The sequence below is a fragment of the Ambystoma mexicanum genome, chromosome 3q, assembly GCF_040938575.1.
Source record: "Ambystoma mexicanum isolate Mex_15411 chromosome 3q, UKY_AmexF1_1, whole genome shotgun sequence".
Lineage (NCBI taxonomy): Eukaryota > Metazoa > Chordata > Amphibia > Caudata > Ambystomatidae > Ambystoma > Ambystoma mexicanum.
In genome coordinates this window covers 395434144-395456782 of record NC_090926.1, presented here as the reverse complement: position 1 = coordinate 395456782, position 22639 = coordinate 395434144, and positions in this window count along the sequence as shown.

The following is a 22639-nucleotide window of genomic DNA, read 5'->3' as shown; positions in this document are numbered from 1 at the left end:
AACAACATGCTGCCACTAGCCATTACAACCTGGGACATGCAGCTGCTCATGCTGTGCATGGAACTACAGTGGCAGAAAAACCAGCGCAGAGCACAGGGTGCAGAGAGGACCCTCCTGTGCCATGTGTCATGGTATATCTCTCTGCCCACCATCCCGGCCAAGTACACCCATGAACTTCCGACCTATTACTATAGTATCATTTCTGCTTAAGATACTGGACAGCGCAGTTTACCTGCAGATCCAAAACTACCTCGAATCGAACAATCTGTTAGGTCTACGACAATCCGGATTTCGGCTCAGACATGGGACCGAAACGGCTCTATTAGACCTAAAAACTCAGATCGAAGTATTGAAGGACAAGGGCAAATTAGCAATGTCATTACTCCTCGACCTTTCTGCCGCATTTGATTTGGTTAACCACCAGATCCTTTGCAGGCACCTCCACTCCGCTGCCAACTTCTCACAGTCCGCTGCGGCCTGGATCAAATCCTTCTTGAGTAACAGATCCATGAGGGTCTTTGCACCTTCTGCAGCCGCGGATCCCTCACCTATTCATTGCGGCGTACCTCAGGGTTCTTGCGTGTCACCTACACTCTACAATATCTTTACAAACCACTCTTTGATGTGCTTGATTATCGGGTGTCTCCTACACTAACTATGCGGACGACACCCAGATACTCATTCCCATCTCAGGTGATTACCTAGCTGACACTAAGGCCCTCAATGACGTCTACCTGGTCATCCAAGCCTGGATGGCCCAGCACCAGCTATGTCTGAACGATGATAAGACGGATCTCCTTAACTTGGGTACCTCACAACGCCTGAGCAAACTTGAGCCATCTTATCAGTCATTCACCATAGACGGTAATACCATCCGAGTCTCGAAAGACACTAAAACATTAGGCTTTTACCTGGACTCTACCCTATCCTTATCGAGACAAACAAATGCAGTCAGGTCTGCCTCTGCCTACACGTGCACACTCATTTCAGCCTGCAGACCGTTTCTCACCACCCCCAACAGTGTCACACTAGCCAGAACGCTTATCATGGCAAAAATTGATTACTTAGGCACCAGCCAAGAGAACCTGTCCAAACTCCAAACCACCCAGAATAATGCCATTCGAGCGGCCTTGAACATCCCCCGTAACCACCACATTTCAGAAGCCAGAACTAGCCTAAAGTGGTTACCAGTGAAGCAGAGAATTTCCCTAAAAACTCTTGCCCTCACGCACAAATGCCTAGCCAACAAGGCCCCGATCTATCTCTGCAGTCGCCTTTCGCGCCACTCTACTGCCCGACCACTAAGAACTGCTCAGACTCACTGCCTAACAATCCCCAGGTTTAAGCTTCAAAAAGCGGGAGGCACCAGCTTGCAAGTGACTCTGGATACCCGCAGCTGCTGTGGCTCATGACACTTGTGTGGGATCCACAGATGCTACAGAAGGTGGCCTACAATGACGCACACAGCAGATCCAGGCTCTGTATTGAGCTGACCTTTGGCCTCTTGAAGGCCTGTTTCCACTGCCTGGACTGTACCAGAGGGGCAATTATGTATAGGCCTGAAAAGGTTGGAAATATTGTGCTGGTCTGTGCCATGCTACACAAGATGTGCCTCTGGAGGAATGTCCAGCTACCCCCTGATGTGGACATACCACCCCCTGAGAAGGAGGATACACAGCCTGTGTGAGGCAGTTGCACACAGCGGCCAGGATGAGGTCAGAGCTGGACGAATGGTTTGTCAGTAACTCAAGGCCAATTTTTTCGGAGCACATTTCTTTCAATATGCCATGCACCACTGTATATATTGTCACATTAATGATTAAATACATGTACACAAAAAGGACTCACACACATTCCTGCCCTTCCCCACAACACCATCTCCAACACACCCTTGTGCCTATCACCAAGTACAAAGTCACTTGCATGGCCTCTTCCCCTTACTGCTTTCCCCCAGCACCTTTAGGGCCAGAATGTGCCAAGTACGGCACCTCAGGGTGCACAGCAGTGAACCCTCCATTGCGGTAATGGAATTGGATTGTTCTGACCCTGAACCCACGATGTGTTGCATTGTGAGCTCCATGTTCTTCTGCATGGCCTCGGCAAAGGCTGAGATTCTTCAGTCAGCTCAGATACCCTCTGCCTGTAGACAGTCAAGGAGGAAGAAGCAGCAGCTACCTGAGCCCGGTCATGCTCCATGGACTGCACAATCCAGCGTGTGGCATCTTGGATGCAGTCCTGGATGGCCTGGAGGTGGAGGGACTGTGTGTCTACAATTGCCTCCAGGTGCACCTGGTGCCTTTCCGTCGTCTCAAGCCTCTGTACACTTGTGAATATTCACCAGGGCAGTTACTAAATCCTTGGGGCAGTTAAGTATCTTAATTTATCCCACAGTTAGGACCCGTTCATGTTAACTTGCTAAACATGGACCTAACCCAACTAGGAACGGATGTCCCTAGAATTGGACTTAAGATATTCCTAGTGTTGGTTTAATGCCGACGACACTATTCTCATGTGGCAATGAAATATTTTTGACCTTTGAAGTAGTGGCCGTTTTAAAAGAGTTAGGTTTAGGGAGGACAGATTTAAAATTGGAAAACAACTTCATCTTAGGAACTGGTTCATTTTAGAATAAGCACACCTGCCTATTAATGGGTAGGCTTTTAGTTTATGATATTAAAAATCTTTTCTTGTTCTTTTCATTTTTCTCTTCTTCCCTCTGTGGTTTTCTTTTAGTGATCTGTTTAGGATTTTATTATCGATTGTATGCTATGTGTTTATATAGAGTGTTAAAAGTCATCAATTGTGTATATTTGTTTTTGTTCTTCTTTTTGTATACATGGCTATAACACTATAAATAAAAAATATTCAAAAAAAATAAAAAATGCTGACAACACTGCTCTGATGGCCCGAACCCCGAGAGCACTAAAGAAACCTATTAACCAGTACACTGGGTTCACGAAGAATTTAGACTTGGAAGTTAATGCTTTTAAAGCCACCATTCTGCTGTGCCAGAGACCGGGGAAATTAAATAAACTGCCCCTAATGGGCTGGAATAACTCTGTAATCTCAACTGTCAAGGAAGTCAGTTATTTGGGAATTTGTTTCAACAAAGCATTAACTGGCTTGAGTCGCTGAACAAAACAAACTTTAAGTATGAAACAGGCTATTGCTGATGTATTTCTTTTATCAAAAATGTGCAGTTCGCAACGGCTGCAAAAGATTCTGGAAATATACAAAAAGAAAGCAATTTTGGACTTTACTTTGTGGGCTTGGGAAGCTAATATCCATGTAGACCACGAAAAATAAATGTTTGAAGAAAATATTAGATCTCCCATTGTCTGCACCTAACTTTCTGCAGTGCATCAAGAGCTAGGCATGAATTCTTTACAGGGAAATCTTTCCCTTCAACCAGTGTTTCACTGGCTCAGAATATGGAGTAGCCACAAAGCAGATTTAACCCAGCTCCTCATCAAAGCTTTGCCAGCTAAACGCGGAGCATTGTCCATATCTTGAATGCTGCACATCAAAGCACTCCTAACTAGCATCAACGCACAGCTGCACATGTTGTCACCACATTTTTCAAATAGAGTCATGATATGCTATTTTACAAAATAGCTACTGTCCTACTCTAAGGACATACAAGAATTGACCGAACTAGTGAAACCTTTTCATCAGAGGCACGCAACCATATCCTCCAATACCATACACATAGATCTAATTTGGTCTAACTATGTTTATGAACGCTCTTTGTTAATCAGAGCTAGATTTAATTGTTTAGTTTACCTCTGAGAGCGGTAATGGCTGTCTGGTCTTCTATGCTGGAGGTAGTACATGCTTACTCTGGAGGACCTTCTCCTCTTTGTATTTTTCTGCCCCGCATATAACTTCATGAGAGCAGCAACACTACTGAGAACAAATGGGTTTGTTCAATGTCAGGTTCCTTTTTTTATTTATCAGTGGTGGACTGTCCCCTGGTTGGGTGAATTATGTTAACCTATGTTAAGTATGCTGTTAAATGCAAGAAAAATCACATTGTACATCTGTAATAAATTTCTCTTTTTAAAGTATTTATTCTGGATGTTTTTATGTATTATGTACTGATCATATGAAACGTAAGTTCTCATGTGCTCTCTATATTAATCAAAATGGGTACTCTTCCACTTGCTGAAGTGACACAGAAGTGAAATGCCACTGTAATGCGTGGGTGGAAACTCCTTCACATTTTATGTTATCACGCCCACTGTTCTTGAACTTTGGGAAAATATATATATATATATATATTTTTTTAAAATGCTTTGGTTTGCATTCAAACCTCTCATTTTGTTTCTCTTGACTCTAATTAATCATCTAAAAAAGGTTGATCTGAAAGTTATTTGTCTGGTGGTATTGTCGTACTTTGACCTTTGCTTTGGCTTAGATTTCATTAGCTTGTTTGTGTTAAGTTCATTATGTTGTTGCAGAACGATATTAGCGCAAGGATCAGTTGTTTTTCGTTTCCTGCTATTATCATTGCCCATCGATCTTCCGGAGTGAGTACCTTTGTGGTTTTCATGAACCATTCTCTGGATAGTTGTCTTTTTTCGTCGAGAGCAGGGCAGATCATGATTATGTGGTGTAGGGTTTATGTTGTCTCTTTGTTTTTACAGAATCTGCAGTGCATTTCTGTTTTGGGAATTTGCTTTCTCGCTGCCATTATTTCTCGTGTTGGTAAGATGTTTAGGCGCAGTCTCATGAGCGTGTCTCTTGTTTTTAAGGAGGCGAATATTTTCAAGTACGTCGGTAGCTGGTTAATTCTTCTGGAGTCGAGAGCACATTGAATATGGTGTTGATACTTGAATTTGTCTTGTATGGTCTTCATCCAAACATTCTCTTTAATTTTGGTTTTTGCTTTTTGAGGTATTTCAAGCAGCATTTCCAGAGAGATGTCTTGTTCTTTTCTTTTTGCTTCTATCGCTGTTTTCCATATTGCAAGGGTGTTTTCTGCATTGTTGCTTTTATCAGATCTAAGTATTTCAAGTGGTGGTGCATAGCATGGACTGATGATTTTCCTGTATAAGTCAAGTTGTTTCCATAATGCAATGGATTCAAGTGACTGCAGGGCGAGTTCTGCTCTTATGCGTACTGCAGGCAGGGACGTAGGTAGATTTAGCACTTTTCTCCAAAATCTTCCTTCCAATTGCGTCCATATGGATTTATCAATGTTTATCATCGCCTCTGCTCCATATGTTAGTACTGCTGTTACTTTTTGCTTGTAAAAAGTAACTATTGGAGTGAGGGAGAATTTTCCATATCTTCGGTGAAATATTTTAGCCTGGCGCGCTAGTGAGGCTGTCTTCTCTTTTAGTAGCTGCATCCAGTCTTCTTCAGTGGGGGATTGTGATATCCATACTCCAAGATATTTTATTGTTTTTACTTGCTCCACTCTGTCTTTTCCTATATGGAAGGAAAGCATTTTTCCATTTTTTCTTGCTTCTTTCTTTAGTGTCATAATTTTCGTTTTTTGTGTGTTAATTTCTAGCTGGTTCTTTCTCATATATTCTTCGAGTTTTCGTAGAGCAATCTGCAGCCCTCTAGGTGTTTTCACTAGCCGCACTATATCATCGGCTTATAATATGCACAGTATTGCAGTGTTATGTATTTTTGGCTGGTTCATTTGAGGTGTGTAGATGTTTTCTTCTAGGTCTGCCATGTAGAGGTGGAAAAGAATGGCGGCCAAATGGCATCCGTTTTTCAGCCCATTCCATGTTCCAATTTGTTCTGAAACAGTGCCATCTTTTGATAATCTGACTCTTATGCTGGTATTTTCATAAAGGAGTTTAATGGGTTTGATGATGTTATCTGGGCACTTCCATGAATTAAGCTTCTCCCATAAGGCCTCGCTGTTCACAGAGTCAAAAGCCAGTCTTAAATCTACGATAGCAGCGTAGATTTGTGATTTCATTCTCCTGGCCTCATGTTTCAGTATGTTTAGTATCAGGAAGTTGACGTTGGTGCCGATCGTTTTCACGAACCCTGTTTGTCTAGTAGCATATTTTTTTTCTTTTGTTGCCCATCTGTTTAGATTTTCTAACAGGAGTTTGGCGAAGATTTTCCCCAGCGGATCAAGCAGTGCTAAGGGATGGTAGTTTTGTGGGTCCTTTGTAGTACCTTGTTTGAATATGGGTATTATCGTCGCTTGCCTCCAACATTTGGGTATTGTTTTGGTGCTCTGAATCATTTGGAAGATGCTCTCACATATTGCTCCCCATACTTCTGGGTTGCGTTTTATGATCATGTTCGATAGACCATCCGGGCCTGGGGCTCTCGATATGTTTAGGGATATGATTGCCTTTTGTATATCTTTGGGGTCCCATTCCCATTGCCATGTTATGATTTTTGTTCCAAGGTTATTTTTTTTCCCTCCTTTTTGTTTCCATATATTTCTGTACAGTATGCTGTCCAGCTTGCTTCAGGTACATCACTGATCATTGCATCCTGTGTTTGTGTTTGGCCATGTGGCAATGCCCATAGCTGCCTTGTATTGTTTTTATTGATGGTCTGAAGCATCTCCTCAGCGTCATCTTGCATTATTGTCGCCCAGTTGTTCTTTGTCCAGTTTCTGTATTGTTGTTTTGCTGCTTTTAGTTGTTTTATTTTTTCATTTGTGTTTAGCTTCAATATCTTTTTTATTTTAGCTCTCAGATCCTTTTTTTGTTTTTATTTTTTCATTGAAGGCATGGGTGTGCTTTTTAACCGTGTATCCTTCATTCAAGGATGTATTCTGGCTCTTATAAGGCAAGAGTAACCATTCGTAGTTAATCTTTTCATCATCTGGTAATGTTGATTTGTTCATTATGTTTGGAAGATCTTCTATCGTTTTTTGTCGTGATCTTAATCTGTTTCTTCCGTTGTTTATCTCTAATTCTATTGATTCCATTCTGCAATTGTTCAATTTTGCAGTGTTCCAAGATCTTTTCATTATGAAGTGATCTCTGGTTTTGTTTTGGATATTTTGGTTTTCATTGAGGTTATCATATACTTTTAGTCAAGTATATGTAGTCAATTGTGGCTGACGAGTTGGCTCTTGCCCAGGTTTCCATTCTTTTTCCTGTTACACTGTCCACGGCATCCGACCTGCTTAGGTTCCTGCATGCAGTTTCTTTGTTCCAGTTCTTAACTCTCATTGGCAGGTGGTTTGTATCTATTTCTTTCCCTTCTTTGTCAAATATGTGTATATTTAGGTCTCCACATATTATGCACTCCGTGGTTTGGTGTTTCTCCTAGGCGTTGTCCAGAGCCGTAAATACTGCATCTGTGAATTTCTCGTCGGATATACTTGCTGGGTTCCAGTAGAGGTTGGCTAGGCACCATATTGTCTCACTCATGGGGTGTTTGGTTGAGAGTTCTTTTGTCGTTTGTTCAGTTTTGTATTTAAGTATTATTAATTGAATCCACGGGTTTATGTTTTCGAATTCTATCAGCTCAAGATTCCTTCCGTTTTTAATTAGCGTTATGAGTCCAGATGATGGGCGGCCCTTTTTCTTCATAATTGCTGGATTCATTAATACTGTGAAACCGTTGCATATTGGTTGCGTTGTTATCCAAGTTTCTTGGAGGCAGATTATATCAGCCGATGCTACTGTAGAGTTTTTTCCTTGGAATAGATGACTGTTTCCCCGGGTGTTCCATGAGCATAGCATGGTGGTGTTCAAATTACCGTTGTTTAATTGTTATCTTCTTTGATTCATTCTTTCTTCTGTTTCCCATGTTGTATTCTCTTGTTGTCTCCATATTCCATATTTTCGGTACAGCTCACGCCGGTTCTGCAATTCCGTATGGTCATTTTCGTTTCCATTTTTCTGGTCTCTTGTGTACTCTTGGTCAGGTGTTTTGCTCTGATAGTCTGTCTGTTCGATGTAGCTATTTCTGGTGTTCTCAGATTCTTTCTCAAAGCCACGGCCGAAGTTTTTTTTTTATCTCAATGTTTGTTGTTTCTTCAATCCCAATTGCTTGAAGGTCGCTTTGTTCGCTATCATGTCGTTCGTTGTTTTTTCTGTTGTGAATGTGATTTTTACTTGACAGTTGTTATTTCGTTACAGAATTCCACAATATGTATATCTTTCCTTGGTATATTTTTCATTCTTGGGATTGCTTGGATTAGTCTTAATACATTGGTACGGTTCATGATAAGGTTATCATTTCCAATTGTTCTTTTTAGTTCTATTTTCATATCTTTTTTCTTTGCTTGTTTGCTGAAAGGATTTATGAAAGTAGGCAGTTTTGTATCATTTTTCGTGTCTCTCTTCTTTGTATCATTTTTGTCTTTGTTCGTTTCATCAGTCTCTGCGGGTGAAGCTTCAACATTCGGCTCTAGGTTTCATTCTTTGTCGTCTTCCCAATCCACTCTTTCCTGAGTTTTGTTTTCTTTTGTTTGCTCCTCTTCGTATTCATCTATTATGATCATAGAGGCCTCTCTGATTTCAATTTGGGCTTCCTCTGATTGGTCAATCAGTTTTTCTGTATAAGTTGATAAATTGATTAGTTCTTCTATTTCAGGGTCTTTGTTTTTGGGATCGACTGAGCGCGCTTATTCATTTGTTGTATTGTTTTTGGGGTTTTTCCGCTGAGGGGTTTGATACTATGTAATATATTATAAATAAGAGAATGTGAAGTAAGTGGGGAGTAATCAGAATGATAAATGGCATGTTTTTTAATAAGTTATGTACTCTCGTTAACAGTATATATTTTGGTGTAGTCGTTATGTATAAATCTCTTTGATCTTTTGAAAAAGATGTTAGGTTATTGTTATGGATGACACAAAATAGAGGAAATATGTTTTTGAAGTTACATGTATCTAAGAAATAAATTTTAGACATATGGTGACGTTAGTTATCGCATAACGGTGGCCATCTTGGAACGGGTAGGAAGTTTGGAATTCTTATGGGTAAATTGTAATTAAATATCTTTATTAGTACTATGACTCTACAACTGAACCTTTAGGATACAATGTTAGGCATGGAATAACTCCATTCAACAAGCAAGCTTTCACAATTTGATGCTATTATTAAGAAATCACTAAATGACGTATTATAAGCAAAGTATTCACTCTAATGGCTTTACAGCGTTTGCAAATGTTTTGAAATTGTTTATCAGCTATGATTGATTAGTCTCCTGTTAACTATTTAAGTCTGACGTGTTCTAAAATAGTTGTTCAAACTACAAATGTAGCACTTTGGGTTAAAGTCACTATTTTGAAGAAAAACCTGTGTTTTTGTACATTTGAAAGAACTGACTAGAAAGGTTTGCTGTCCTGCGGATGTGTGATTTTTTCCAATAATTTATTGAGAGGCCTCTTAACTTTTTATAAAATATAGTCCAGTTTCTGGTACTTGCTTATACAGGACCCACATTTATACATATACACTGTTTTACAGGGTACAGGTTGATCTCTGCATCCCTGTGGTAATACAAAAAAATTTCACTGATTGACAGAGTTAAATAGGCACAATATGTGTTGGCTTGCAGTTATCATTGGTGATGGAACAACTGGCAAATGCAGATTCCTTCTACATTTTATGAATCTTACAAAACACATTTTCTCTGATTTACTTCTAGTAACAAACTGCCAGTATGAGTAAAGATATCGAGGGTCATGATCTCTTAAAGTGAAATTCACATGGCATATGCTCTATGTCATGTGAGTATGAGTTTAACTATTTCCTATGTACTTAGTGATCTAAGGGTTTGTATGAAGATGAAATGTTAATATTTCCAATAAGATGTTTTTTCACTGAATAATGTGTGGTTCACTCCTGAAGAGGGGCCATTGACCCAAGACGCCTAGGGTTGGAAATAAAGCCTCAAATGTAAAAGTTTTCACATAATGAAGACGCATAACGCCTTTTACTAATTGTACTTTAGAATAACACATTTTAATTGTTGCTATTGCAAATGTTCATGTTAAACTCTAAATGTATTTGCATCTTGAATGTTTCCATTAATAACATTGTATTTTACTTGATGATGTTTTCTTGAATTAATTATTTTTTTGATGAAATATTTATTAAATATGAATTAACATATTGCATGTTTTTAGTAGCCTTGTTTTGAATGCATTACGGTGAGGATGTAGGGGAATGACCTGGAAGATCTTCAGCCTCAACGAGTGCTGTCTGCTGTGGGAACCTCTGCTGACTTTACCCATTACTGCAGATTTATTTATACCTCTGGGTGCTGTTACCTACACTTCGTATATACAGAGGTTCAATGAAGAGGCGAAAGAGCACTGTGCCTTGCTATGGGAATGACCTTCATTCAATGTATTGGTCGATTCAGTTAAGCCCCGTCCCGCAAACAGGAAGCAGATGTAAGCCACGGGCCATGCGCACTCGACACGTGCGCACTAATGGAGTTCCTCAACTAGTGCTGTGAGTGATCCTAAATACTGAACAGTAAGTGAATTTCCCTGGAAGAGCAGAGGTGTTTCCCAGGTATCTCCTCTTTCATTTCTCTACCGAGTTTGCTATTCATAGCCGGTACGGCTGGAATTGGTTGTCCTGGGAGGCTTACTACCACCTGTAACGGACTGAATCGGTACTGTCACCTGGGATAAGCTTTTCTCTAAATTTCTTATCCTGCATTTGCCTGTTGGCAGTGTGAAATACTCTGGGATGACGAAGCCAAAAATACGGCACAGAGCTGGCCTTCGTAGTGCTACAGCAAAGGCTGAGAAACGACCACAGAATCCTGCAAACTATACAAGCGGCTTAAATTATTCACCAAATAGTAAGAAAGACAATGCACCAATGAGCAATTTGTTACCTATCTCTCAGACTATGATTACTGGCTACTTTTCTACAGCCGTCAAGCCTACGATACTCATCGCATCTGAGAGAGCTCTGGTAGCTCATAATAGCGCTGACACATCAAATAGCGCTGACGACCCAAATAGGTCAGCAGACGTGCAGCTAAGCAATCAGCCTGACGACTTTGACAAATATGTATTCAGCTCTCCCTTGTCAATTGACAATAACGGTTCATTGCTCACTCTATGCCATAATCTAAAATGTATTTCGCTAGGGCCGTACCAAGAAAACTGCGAAAACATCATTGGTGCCAATCTACCAATCTGTCTAGGACCCCTAACTTGGAAGCGCTGGTCTCCAGCTCGAAGTCATTGGGCGATAAAAGTTATTGTGACAAAGCCTTGAATGCCTCAGATAGAATTGGCTACAATATAGATATTCCATCCTTGCATTCTTTTACCAAAACTACCAATCCTATGGGACTCTATGGGAATGGGGGCTAACAAAATTACTGGCGCCTGACTTCCCGGACGCCGGAATTGGAATAGCCTGATGGCACCAGGAAGTCAGGCGCCAGTAATTTTTTACGGGTCTGGCGGCAACCCGTCGGTAGCACCAGCAGGGTTACCGCCGGACCCGTAATGAGGCCCAATAACTGCTAAAGTGGTGGATATCATTTTGGACAACCACCTTGGCTCTGCCACTTGCAAGGTATAGCAAAAGGAAAAGGGCCAAGTGTTGTTATTAAGTCACAATCAGATGAGGTTTCAATAATAAAATTAAACCCCTCAATCCCGGCGGAATGTCCTATTGAAGTCGTTGAGTCCGGAATGGAGAACTCACCCCAATCAGACTCTTCTTCATTACTGCTGCAAGACTCGTGCAATATTGCAGCTTGAACGAAGACAAGGTGCTGGACACCCTCTGCAATGAACTCTCAATGATGAATAGTCCACCATCCGTAACAAAGAATAAGAAAATTCAACAAGAGCCCAATGGCCACTTGTATAAAGCTCCAACGCAAGTATAATTTTCTAACAAGATTAGTAGCCCACTCACTTCTCACAGGGTAGGTAATGGAATTCCTACCAAAAAGCCAATAATACAGCCCAGCAAGCCAAACATATTTTCTAAGACACAAGGGGCCTCATTACGAGGTGGGCGCAAAGGGATACCGGGCACCGTTAAGGGCATTGGTGCCGGTAATCCCTTTGTGCCCTATTCCGAAGTCCCTTAGCGGGTCCCTTCCTTAACGCCTGGTTTTACCAGACGTTATGGACGGGGCCCGTTAAGGGACTTCAGAGCTAATAACGGTACCGCAATTTGCGGTACCGTTATTAGCACCTTCCCATTGAGCCCTATGGGGGCTCAAATGGGAGTGGGGAATGGCTTTTTCAATGGGGACTTACCGGTCCCGCCAAGGTCGGACTGGACTGGTAAATCCCCATTGAACAGGACTGGACACGGTCCCGGTATCGGTGGTAGTCATGGCGCAAATAGCGCCATGACTACCACCAACCTTGGAATGAGGGCCAAGGTGATGTTCTGTGAGGCAAGCAACCTTAAGAGGGCCCTCGGATAAATGGACCTGCCCAAGGGCCAAGCCTCCTCTAACTAAGGACCAGAACTCTTCCACCTGGCGGTCCTCCAGTTCTGCCAGCATGTCAAGCCTTAGTGCCCAGACGAAAGACACTGGAACTACCTGGATGCAAGAGCACCCAGCAGTATATGGTAACAGGTCTGCCAGTGGTGTACCCAACATTGTAGAACAACGACCACAGGCAACACAAATGTTTAGTGTTGATAAACTGGATGGGGGCCTTAACGTTGCCCATGCTGCCTTGAACTCAAATGGGCTGGGAGAGCAAAGCTCACAGGATAGGCCATCATATAGTAGCACATATATTAGTACACCCACACTGGGCACATTAGTGAAGACCAAAGAGTTGCACCCAACTGTTAATAGTCCTTTTTGAACCGCTCTTTTTTGCTACAGATGTGGACGAGCATCTTGTGCTTGTCTTTGATTAGCACTAGGGACCTGCAGCAAATCGAGTTGCCTAAATGGAATAGTTTGACAAACTGGGTCCTGAAAAGATTTGTATCACCAGTGGTGGCTTCATTGCTATGTACATGTGCAGATATCTTGCAGAGTTGGGTAGTTAAACTGTTGGTTAGTAGTGATCAGCTTATAGAGAATCATAATGACTATATAAGCTGAGATGAAGCAAATGCGGATAGTCTATACCACCTGGCTAACCGATGTGCAGTCAGAAATTCCAGGGTGCCTTCTGCTGCCTGCTTTCGACATGACAATGTAAAGATTGTGCCCGACAGGGCACAATGGGCAGCGGGCTACTGGGATCCGGCGAGCCACATGGTCCAGCCAGGTAGAAGGAAATGAACTTATGGCATTGCAAGCTGGAACACAAGGGGATTTAGCCACCTCTTACATAAAGATGGCTCAATGTCCATGTTTGCGAATGATTATGTGTGTCTTCTCCAAGAAAGCTGACTCAATGCTACACTGCATGTCGAATGGGTTCCATCTATACCAAGTCACAAGGGCCCAAAGGGCAGACGGTACGGAGGACTAACAAGATATTGTCTCACACCATATAGTCCTCCCTATTGGCAGAAGCTCTGCCCAGGCAGGTGAACTGAAGATTGACGCTAAGCACAAGATGCGCAATTTGCTGATAGTAAACGTATATATCCCTCCAGAATCCCTGAGTGCGGATAAAATTTCCTCAATTTTAGAAGAGATTTGTTCGGTCTGGGGGGAAGCTCCCGATAATCAGTTAATCCTCTTAGGTGAGGATTTAACTGCGAGGTGCATTGATGAGCAAGAATGTGCCTCTTATTGCAATGTCGCCAGAAGAAGTGACATGGTACTGAAAAGGAGTAATAGTAAAGGTGCCCAGTGGGTGCATTTTTTAAGAGTCTGGGGCATTACATTACTGAATGAAAGAACTAGGGGTGACAGCCCATGCAATATAAATGGTGCATTAACAACAGCCGAGCCACGCTGGATTCATTAATTTGTAATAATGCATGTCTTGTGGAAATAATAGACCTAAAGGTGGTACCTAACGGCTTTAGTGACCATGCCATAGTGGCTCTGACTCTACAAATGCATACGGTAACACATAATCCACAAAGTTGTGTTGGAGCCCAGTCGAATCATGCTGGTAATCGCACCAGTCAGGTCCTTAGAGCGAACCTACTTCTTTCTCAACTTAGCCCCAGTGACATTAGGTCACTGGCCAACCTGAATGGCAATCAAATTGAAGACTGGCGTAAACGGCTAGCGGTTAATGCAGGATCCAAATCCACAGGTTATCTAATAGCTGTGGATAGACATACTAATGAGTTTGACATGGCCATTTGAGAAGCAAAAAGGGAAATGAGAAGGAAGTTGACAGCGCTACGGAGTGCTGGTGGCATGCAAAATTAGCAGAGCCACCTGACAAAGGTGACCAAGGGTGAATACAAGCATTGGTTAAAGCGCTGGAGACTTTTGATTAAAAATAGGCAATGGCAAAACATGATTGGTGTTCTCAAAAGCGGTGAAACCAGTAACATACAGTCAATTGTGGTGAGGGCAAAGGGTGAGAGTAAAAATAAAACCTAAATCCCTTTAAGGAACAGGGGTGGATGGCTACTTGAGCGATAAAGATAGTGGTATCACCCAAGAGACTGGTCTGCAATGCTGTCAGGGGGGGTGGCAGCTAGCCATTACACAGCACGATATTGAGGCCCCAATCTTGAAACTCAAGACTTCTAGAGCTCCTGGCCCAAATGGGTTAGCCAGTGTAGTTCTGAAACATGATCCTAGTGGGCGGGCTAAGATTTTAAAACTCTTATTTGATAAAGTATGCCTATCACAGGAGATTTCTGTCTCATGGCAGCAATTGATATTGCTCCAGTATATAAAAAAGGTGGCCGATTGCTGCCAGAAAATTGCAGGCTATTGTTCCTCTTAGACGTGGTGGGTAAAACGTTTGTGTCTTTTGTCCTGAGGGTCTTACAGACTTGGGTAGATGAAACCCACTTACTCCAATTTATGCAGACAGGATTCCGCCCAGGTAGCTCCACCACCCATAACCTAAGGGTTTTAGACACATTGGCCCTCATTACGACCCTGGCACTAATGGGTTAACGGCGCTGTAAAAGGCTGCAGCGCTGTTAACCCATTAGCGCCTGATTACGAGGTCCCTTTGCAGGACCCGACCTTAATGGCTGGTATACACCAGCTGTTAAAGTAGGGACCCGCAAAGGGACCTTGGTGCTAAGTACGGTACCGCAATTTGCGGTACCGTACTTAGCGCCTTCCCCATTCCCATTGAGCCCTATTGGGCAAAAATGGGAATGGGGAAGGGCCATGGAGGAAGGGGGAATTACCGCCCCGCCAACCTTGTAATGGGGTGGTAATTCCCCCTTTCTCCATGGCGGAGTCGGTAAATTACCGGCATGGACCATGGTGCTATCGCACCATGGTTTTCCGTCTGGGTCGTAATGAGGCCCCTTGTTTCGTATGGCAGCAGCGAAGGGAGTTTCTCCATTGTACACTTTTTATGTAGACTTCCGGGCTGCGTTCAACAGTGTTAACCATGCAAACCTCTGGAGTAAAATGGTAAAATGAAGGTGTGGGGATGTCCAAGGTGGCTGATATCCATACTAAAGGGACTGCTCCATAATTCGGGGGTCGGGTTAGGCTGGATGACTCAGATAACATGTCTTCATGGTATCCAAGCAGCAAGGGCGTCAAACAAGGATGTGTTTTGTATGACCTTCTATGCAGTTTCTCTGCAGTTGTCGGATGTTGTCACAGAATTGGGGGATCGCCCATCCCTTGTATGCTCTACCCAGACGACTTAGTGATATTTAACCACACTTATTGGGCAAATACGCTGCGGAAAATGACATGACCATTAATATGGAAAAAACTAAAGTTATGTTGATAACAGCTAAAAAGGTCAACCGACCCATATTTTCCACTAGCTTGTGCAACCTGGCCTATGTTGAGAAATATTCTAACCTGGGACTAGAAAGGAGTGCTAGAAAGGATTATGCACACATAATAGAAGCCAAGAAGTCCAAGGCTCGACGCCTGACCTATATGATTGGCAAATTTGCTAAGCATACGTCGGGCTCCTCTATAAGCAATGCTATTGTCCCATGGTTTTGTACAACCTGGATGCTCTGGTTATGAGTGATTTAGGCTGGTTGGATAAGCTGGAGGATTATTTCTGGAGAAGAGTGTTATAACTCCCACCCTCGACCCCAGTGGAATATTTCAGGCTTGAATTGGGTTTAGTCTCCTTGAAGGGCTTATTATTGGCAAGGCAAGGAGTACTGCACCTAAAAGTGTACTCTAACCCCAAATGCCAATTATAAGCTGTGGGGGGTGGGGATACGAGAGCGGAATCAGAAAATACTGGAGGTGAATTTAAACTCTTAAATGAGAAACTGCATCAGTATATACATTGGCACCTAATCTTTGACTGGGGGACCAAGTTTGACACCTTGAAAGCCCTATTTAGCAGAAAACTGGAGCAATGTGATTGGGCTAATACCTATGTCCGCCTATCAACTCTGCAAACCTATGAATACGTTTCAAAAGTCACACATAAGTTCCTAAAAAATCCAAGTTATTTGCGGCAGAGCCCAAGCCGGCAGTGTGGCACCTTATGCTTACGCTACATACAAACCAACTCCTGCTCTTTGTATTTAAGGGTGCACACCTTAAGATTCCTCTAGCCCACAGGACATGTCGTATTTGCAATATACATGGGGCAATAGAGACTCCCAAGCATGTATTCACTGAATGAAAAGTCCTGGGGCCAGGGTATATGACCAAGCTTTGCAAGTGTCTGCACCATTATGATTCAATAATGAATGAGGCGTTTTGGGATTATTGCCTCAACAGTGATTCAGAAAAGGTTCACATAGCCTTGTGTTGGGGGTACGACGTCCTTTCATCCCCTGATAAAAACGAATATGCTCATCGTATTTTTAGGAAGGGTGGGAAAGTGAGGCAAAAAAGAAAGAAAAAAGAAAATCGATGAGCGTTTTTTTTAGAATGTACACGTTAAAATGCCAGGGGATGAAATTGCAGGTGATTAAATGACACAGGACCCAATTGGGTGTGGCGTCATATTGCCAAACTTTTCATATTAAATAAGGAGACATCCGAGTAGTTATCATGATTTTAATTGGTTGACAGTATACTTTGTCTTAGCCTAAGTATAACAGTGTTTTAAGCGTTTTATTATTTTGATGAAATATTGTAAAGTGATGTGTATTTTTATATATTTAAATAAAGTTGATTGTGGGTCTGAATGTTTTATTGCTCTTCTGTGGGAATTACAGTATACTTACAACTGGATTTGTGGTATCGAAACAGAGACAGTTTATGTTGTAATTATAACAATGAATTGCAGTTAGAATTGTGCACATGTTGTATGCGTGTAAATTGTCATTTTATTGTAGTTAAAGTTTGTAAAGGTTCTTTATGAATCGAATACAAATACATAAATTATTATATATAATTTATACGACCTAGTATCATAGGTTGGTCTTTCCTCCAGCACCAATTTGAAAGATTTACTGTTAAATAAGTGAATTGCCGTTACTATAAAAATCATTGTGCTCTCACTATACAAATCTTTTTCTTTATCTAAATATCATCAGTCCTCTTAAATAGATCACTGCATAGAATTGTAGTCCAAGGTTTTGATTTGATTTGATTTGTCAAATTGTAACACGCATATTTCATCATATGTGGGGAAAGTCAGACAAAAATATGTATGTGGGGGCAGGTCGTATTTATGATGAGAGGTAGAGTTGGAAATTATTGAAAAAGATGGGCTTTGAGTTTCTTTCAAAATGAAAAATAGGAATCAGTTTTAAGAAGATCAATTGGGAGCTAGTACCAGGTACAGGGACCCACCACCAAGAAACATCTATCAACTCTATGCACAAAATGGGATGGAGGTACAACTATGACATGTTGATTGGAAGAACGTAAAGACGGTATAGGGTGGTTGGTTACCAGCTTAGTTGCAAGGTAGGAAGGGGCAAGGCTGTGAAGGCACTTGAAAACAAGACTGAGGCTCTTAAATAGAATCCCCTGCTGCACCAGCAGTCGGTGAAGTGCTATACGGTGCGAGGAAATGTTTGTGAATTTTGAGACATGAAAACGAAGTTTTATACCTGCATTTTGGACTTTTTGTAGGTGATGGATTTGTTTTGCAGAAGTCCTTACAATGATACAATTTGGAATGTATCAATGTGCCAAAAATCACTGGTCGATCCTTCTCTGAAATGAGAGGAAGAATTGGTTGCAGGAGTCTAAGGCGATAGTTAACAGACTTCACTATATCTTCATGCTATACATAATCTCCTGCTTTGCTAGTACCACATTTCATATTGACACAATATTGGTAACCTGTTGATGATGATGCCTTTTAGATGCCTATTCGGTGTGGGGCAGGGGCAACTTCATTTTCCATTTGAAATGTTATTGAGATTTTTCAAGGGACATAAAGAATCAAAGTACAATATTAAACTCACTCATACAAAACATACCACGCCTCTCACATCTTTTCAGTTTCCAGTCACGCCTTCTGTCTTTGCACACTTATACGCTATGTGTTGTACTGGCTTAGTTCCTTCCAACTATCAGCCCACCTCTCTGGCAAGCTGATTCTCTCTATCCTTCAATTAGCATGAACAACGTCTTGTTATATAAAACAAGGAACAGGAACACAGGAATAGAAAAAAGAAAAAGGGGAAGAAAAAACAAAAGCACATGGGATGAAGGTCAAAGTTCCACCATGGTATTTCACAATATTCGCAATGATCAGTCTCTTTACCAGACAGACTGTTGGGTGGGTACTGCTGATCCGTTCCACCAAATAGTCTACTACTCCCAAAAGGCATCTCTATTCACACTTTGCTAAGCACAGTTCTCTAGGGTGTCTGAAGGCCATCTCCTGTGTCCCCCAGCTCCATCCTCTTTCCTCACCTGGATCATTATTAGTAACCACAATGTCCTACCTGTACTCTGGGGATCCCCTCTAAATCTTTATTCCTTATGGATTCATTAAAAATGTGAATTAGCCCTTCCACAACGAAAAGCTCAGATGCTTTTTGCAGCCATTCCTTTTTAGTTGGTGGGAATAGGCATGTCCATGTCATTGTTACACACTCTCGCAGCAAGCAATACAGTGTGTGCCACATGTGACAGTGACTCCAAGGTCTCTCCATCAGGAGGCACATTAAACAGTGGCAGGTAGGGGTTCAGATCCCTCATTATCCACTCCAAATTCTTAAACAAGGAGAGCATGTCTTTCCAAAAAGTATGTATTATGGTTCACATCCACCAAACAAGCCAAACCTTGCCCTTTCCCTGCATCCACTCCAACAAAAGGGGCTTGTGGTGGGGTACATCGTAGACAGCTTTTGGGCATGAGGTAACACATATGTAATAGTTTTATCTTGCCCTTCCTGTATTGACTAGCCAGGAGTATTTTGTAGGTCCTTTTACATATTTTGTTACACAGGTTGTCAGAGAAACCCAACATCTCTATCCCAGTGCAGCCGTATTATGTGTATACCTGCATCATTTGCCCTTCGCTGTGCCCTTCACAATTGCAATATTAATCTTTAGAGTTGGAATGTGTATCCAACACTCTTTCTAATGGACTTAAGGCTCCTCTTCAACTTATTCTTCCATTTAGTGTACATCACAGCCCCCTCTAGGCAAAAAAACAGAATAACTGAGTTGCCCTACCACTACGACTACCTCCAGTTCCTGCAGGGTAAGAAATGATCCATCTGCCGACAGTTGCTCAGCTCTTTCTAACCCTGCTTCATACCATTGTTTAAATCCTTCGAGTTCCAGGATTCCGTTTCAGGAGTCTATAATAATGATAATGATTTGTTATTTATATAGCGCCTGAAGCCAAAGTGCTTTCCAGAGAACATATTTACGTACAGTTATCATCCCAACCGTAGTTGGTACTCGGATGGATGAAAGGCGGAGTTTGCCTTGCAGGGATTCGAACCTGTGACCTGAAGATCACAGCAGTGTGTGCCCAACCCGCTGAGCTATCTTACCGGCGTTTCCTATATATCGGTGCCCACAACCATTCACACAGCGTTACTCATGAGAAGATCTAGTTTTCCATAAAGACCCATTGATTCTCCAGTGATACCCATAGGTGAGGGAAAATCTCCCTCAATTGTGTTGCCCTGTATATATTTTCAATGTGGGGGGAATTCAATCACCCATCTTTGGTGTGCAATTCTCTGCTTTTTCCTTTCCCTTCATCAACTGTTCCCTATTAACTTCCTTAAAAAAGGAGTCCCGATCCCAGTCTGCAACATTTGAAATAAATACAAAAGCCTAGGGAGAATATTCATCTTAACCAAATTCAGTCTTGCCATTCAGAACAGACCCCTTCAGGACCACCTTTTCAGGTTGGTCTTGACCTCAGCGCGCAATGGGAACATGTCTGAAACACAAAAGATCTTAGAATGATGTTGATATGTTGATATATGTGCAGCAGCAGCAAATTGGAGACAGTGTGGCTTGACGCGTTCGGGCGTGCTTGGAGTCCAGTGTTTTGGCAGAGGGTCAATTTCTCTAACTCCTATCTGCCTAAGAGTCCGCGTTGGAGCAACAGCTATGGTGTACCTGAGTCGCAGTGGCGAGTGATCATAGATTCCTGGCCTTGCTGGCTAGCTGAGAATGAACAGAAGGTGTGAGGAGGTGGTGTGCAGGACCTCTGCCCATCCTGCTACACTGTTACCCGTGCACGCTATCAAGCATTTTATATATTGCTGCACATTGACGTGTTAGTATTTTTGGCGCTGCAGTGCCCCAGCCCTAGGCCTCAGCTCATGCTGGAGGGGGGGCATTATAAACAGATTGTACTCAGTTTATGCCTATGACTGATTTCCCACATCTCTTGTGCTAGCGTGTGCCGAGTTGGCCATTGACAGTCTGGCAGTCAGCAGCTGAGGCGGGGAACACTACCAGCTAGTAAGTCTGTTCATACCCTTACAAGATGTACAACTGAAGAAGCAAATCTGCCCCAGCAGCCTTTTCTCCTGCTGCAAGTAACTCAGGGGCGACTGCATCAGCCCCTGATGATTGTGTATTTGTATTTGAACTTGCTAACCTCAACAATATATCTAATGGTGGTGTCGCCCCCGGTGTGGAGGTAGTAGGGCAGTATAGTCTGATGGCACCGCTTATCGCGGATGTGTTGGTGCAGTTAAGGACTGAGGAGGCCGGATCTGCCAGACCCTCGAGGGAGGCCCCATGGAATAGGAGGCGGTCAGTCATGTCAGGCATCCAATTGAGGTACACTCCTCAGTGGTGGTTGCTCTAACTTCTTCCTTAACTCAGGTGGACAAGGTTATTCCTAAGGAGCGTGATAGAGAATTAGTTGCGACTGCGATGCTCAATACGGGTTTGGTTAAATTGTTCCCAGCTACACCTGGTCCTTTGTCAGCAACTATTATTGAACAGCAGAAAAAAAAATATTTACTTTTTCCTTCGAGCTGGCACTAGTCTGGAGGTCCGTCTGACAAAACAAATGAGAAACTCTCGGCCAGAGGGACCACATTTTATCAGCGATTTTTGTTTTTTGGTTATTGATCTGCCGATGGAGAATCCATGCCGGATTGCAATCAAGATCTTGATTAGTTGGTTTTTGAGCATATTCCCTCCTTTTTTATGGAACATCGTGCTTCAGTAAACTCATCAATTCCATCATTGGGCAGTCAGTCCCCTAATCACGCTCTTCACCACACTCTAAGAGACCTGGATGATAAAGTAAAACTTACGGCCCATCAATTTCAGTCTTAAACCTGGTTTTTAGTTAAATTGTCTTGCTTTCTGACATTATCAAACTTAATTTATCTGCCCATACTCTCCAGTTAAGTGAGATAAAGATGTCCCTACAGCTTTTACGTGAATTAATTGTTGAACAGGTAAAAGGGGATGAGCCGACTTCTACTTCAGTGCCCAGGTTCTCTGTGCCGATTGTACCACCTGTTCCTTCTCAGGAGAGTTTACGTACAGCCCCCCAAGTGGCAGATAAAGTTACGCTTGAGCAAAATACCTACAAAAAAAATCCCAAAATTGCAAGAAAAATAACATTAAGAAAATCTTGTGTAAGTTCCTGTGCAACTTACATATTTGTGAACAGGAAGTAGATTGATTGGGTGCCTAGCCCCATCCATCCTATTGGTGAAACAAGAATAACTCTGCTGCTTTGATTGATAATCATCTGGCCCCATTATTCAGGCACAAAGCTGAGTCTGTCTCTTTAAAGCTTAACAAAACTGTTGGTGGTACCCTAGCGGATTTAACATCTCTTTCTCTATCTAATCGTTCCGTGGATGTGCCCAGACTAGGCTGTATATGCCAGGAGGGTGTGACTAAAAACTGTATAGCCCCCAATTCTACCAAGTGCCTTGAGGAGCAACCTTCTTTGGACATTTCGAACAATGTTGTAATGGTCCAGGTATCCACTAGTACTCAAACTCAAATGGATGCAGATCAAGTTTCCGGGTGTTGTTCTAACCCACTATATCATAAAATGTCGGAGGGAATTGCAGTTCCTAGCACCTCAAGGAGATTTTGTGATGATGGTCAGATGCAGGCATCTACAGGCATCCAAATCTATCCAGGACATACATCAGCTCTGGCGACTCATGAAATCAATCAAACCACCAATGTGAAAGATCAGAGGGCGACACACTTGTTCAATGGGTAGGGGGGTAACCTTCACCAACAGCATTTTTCTAAGGCAGTGCAACCTTCCACAAACAGA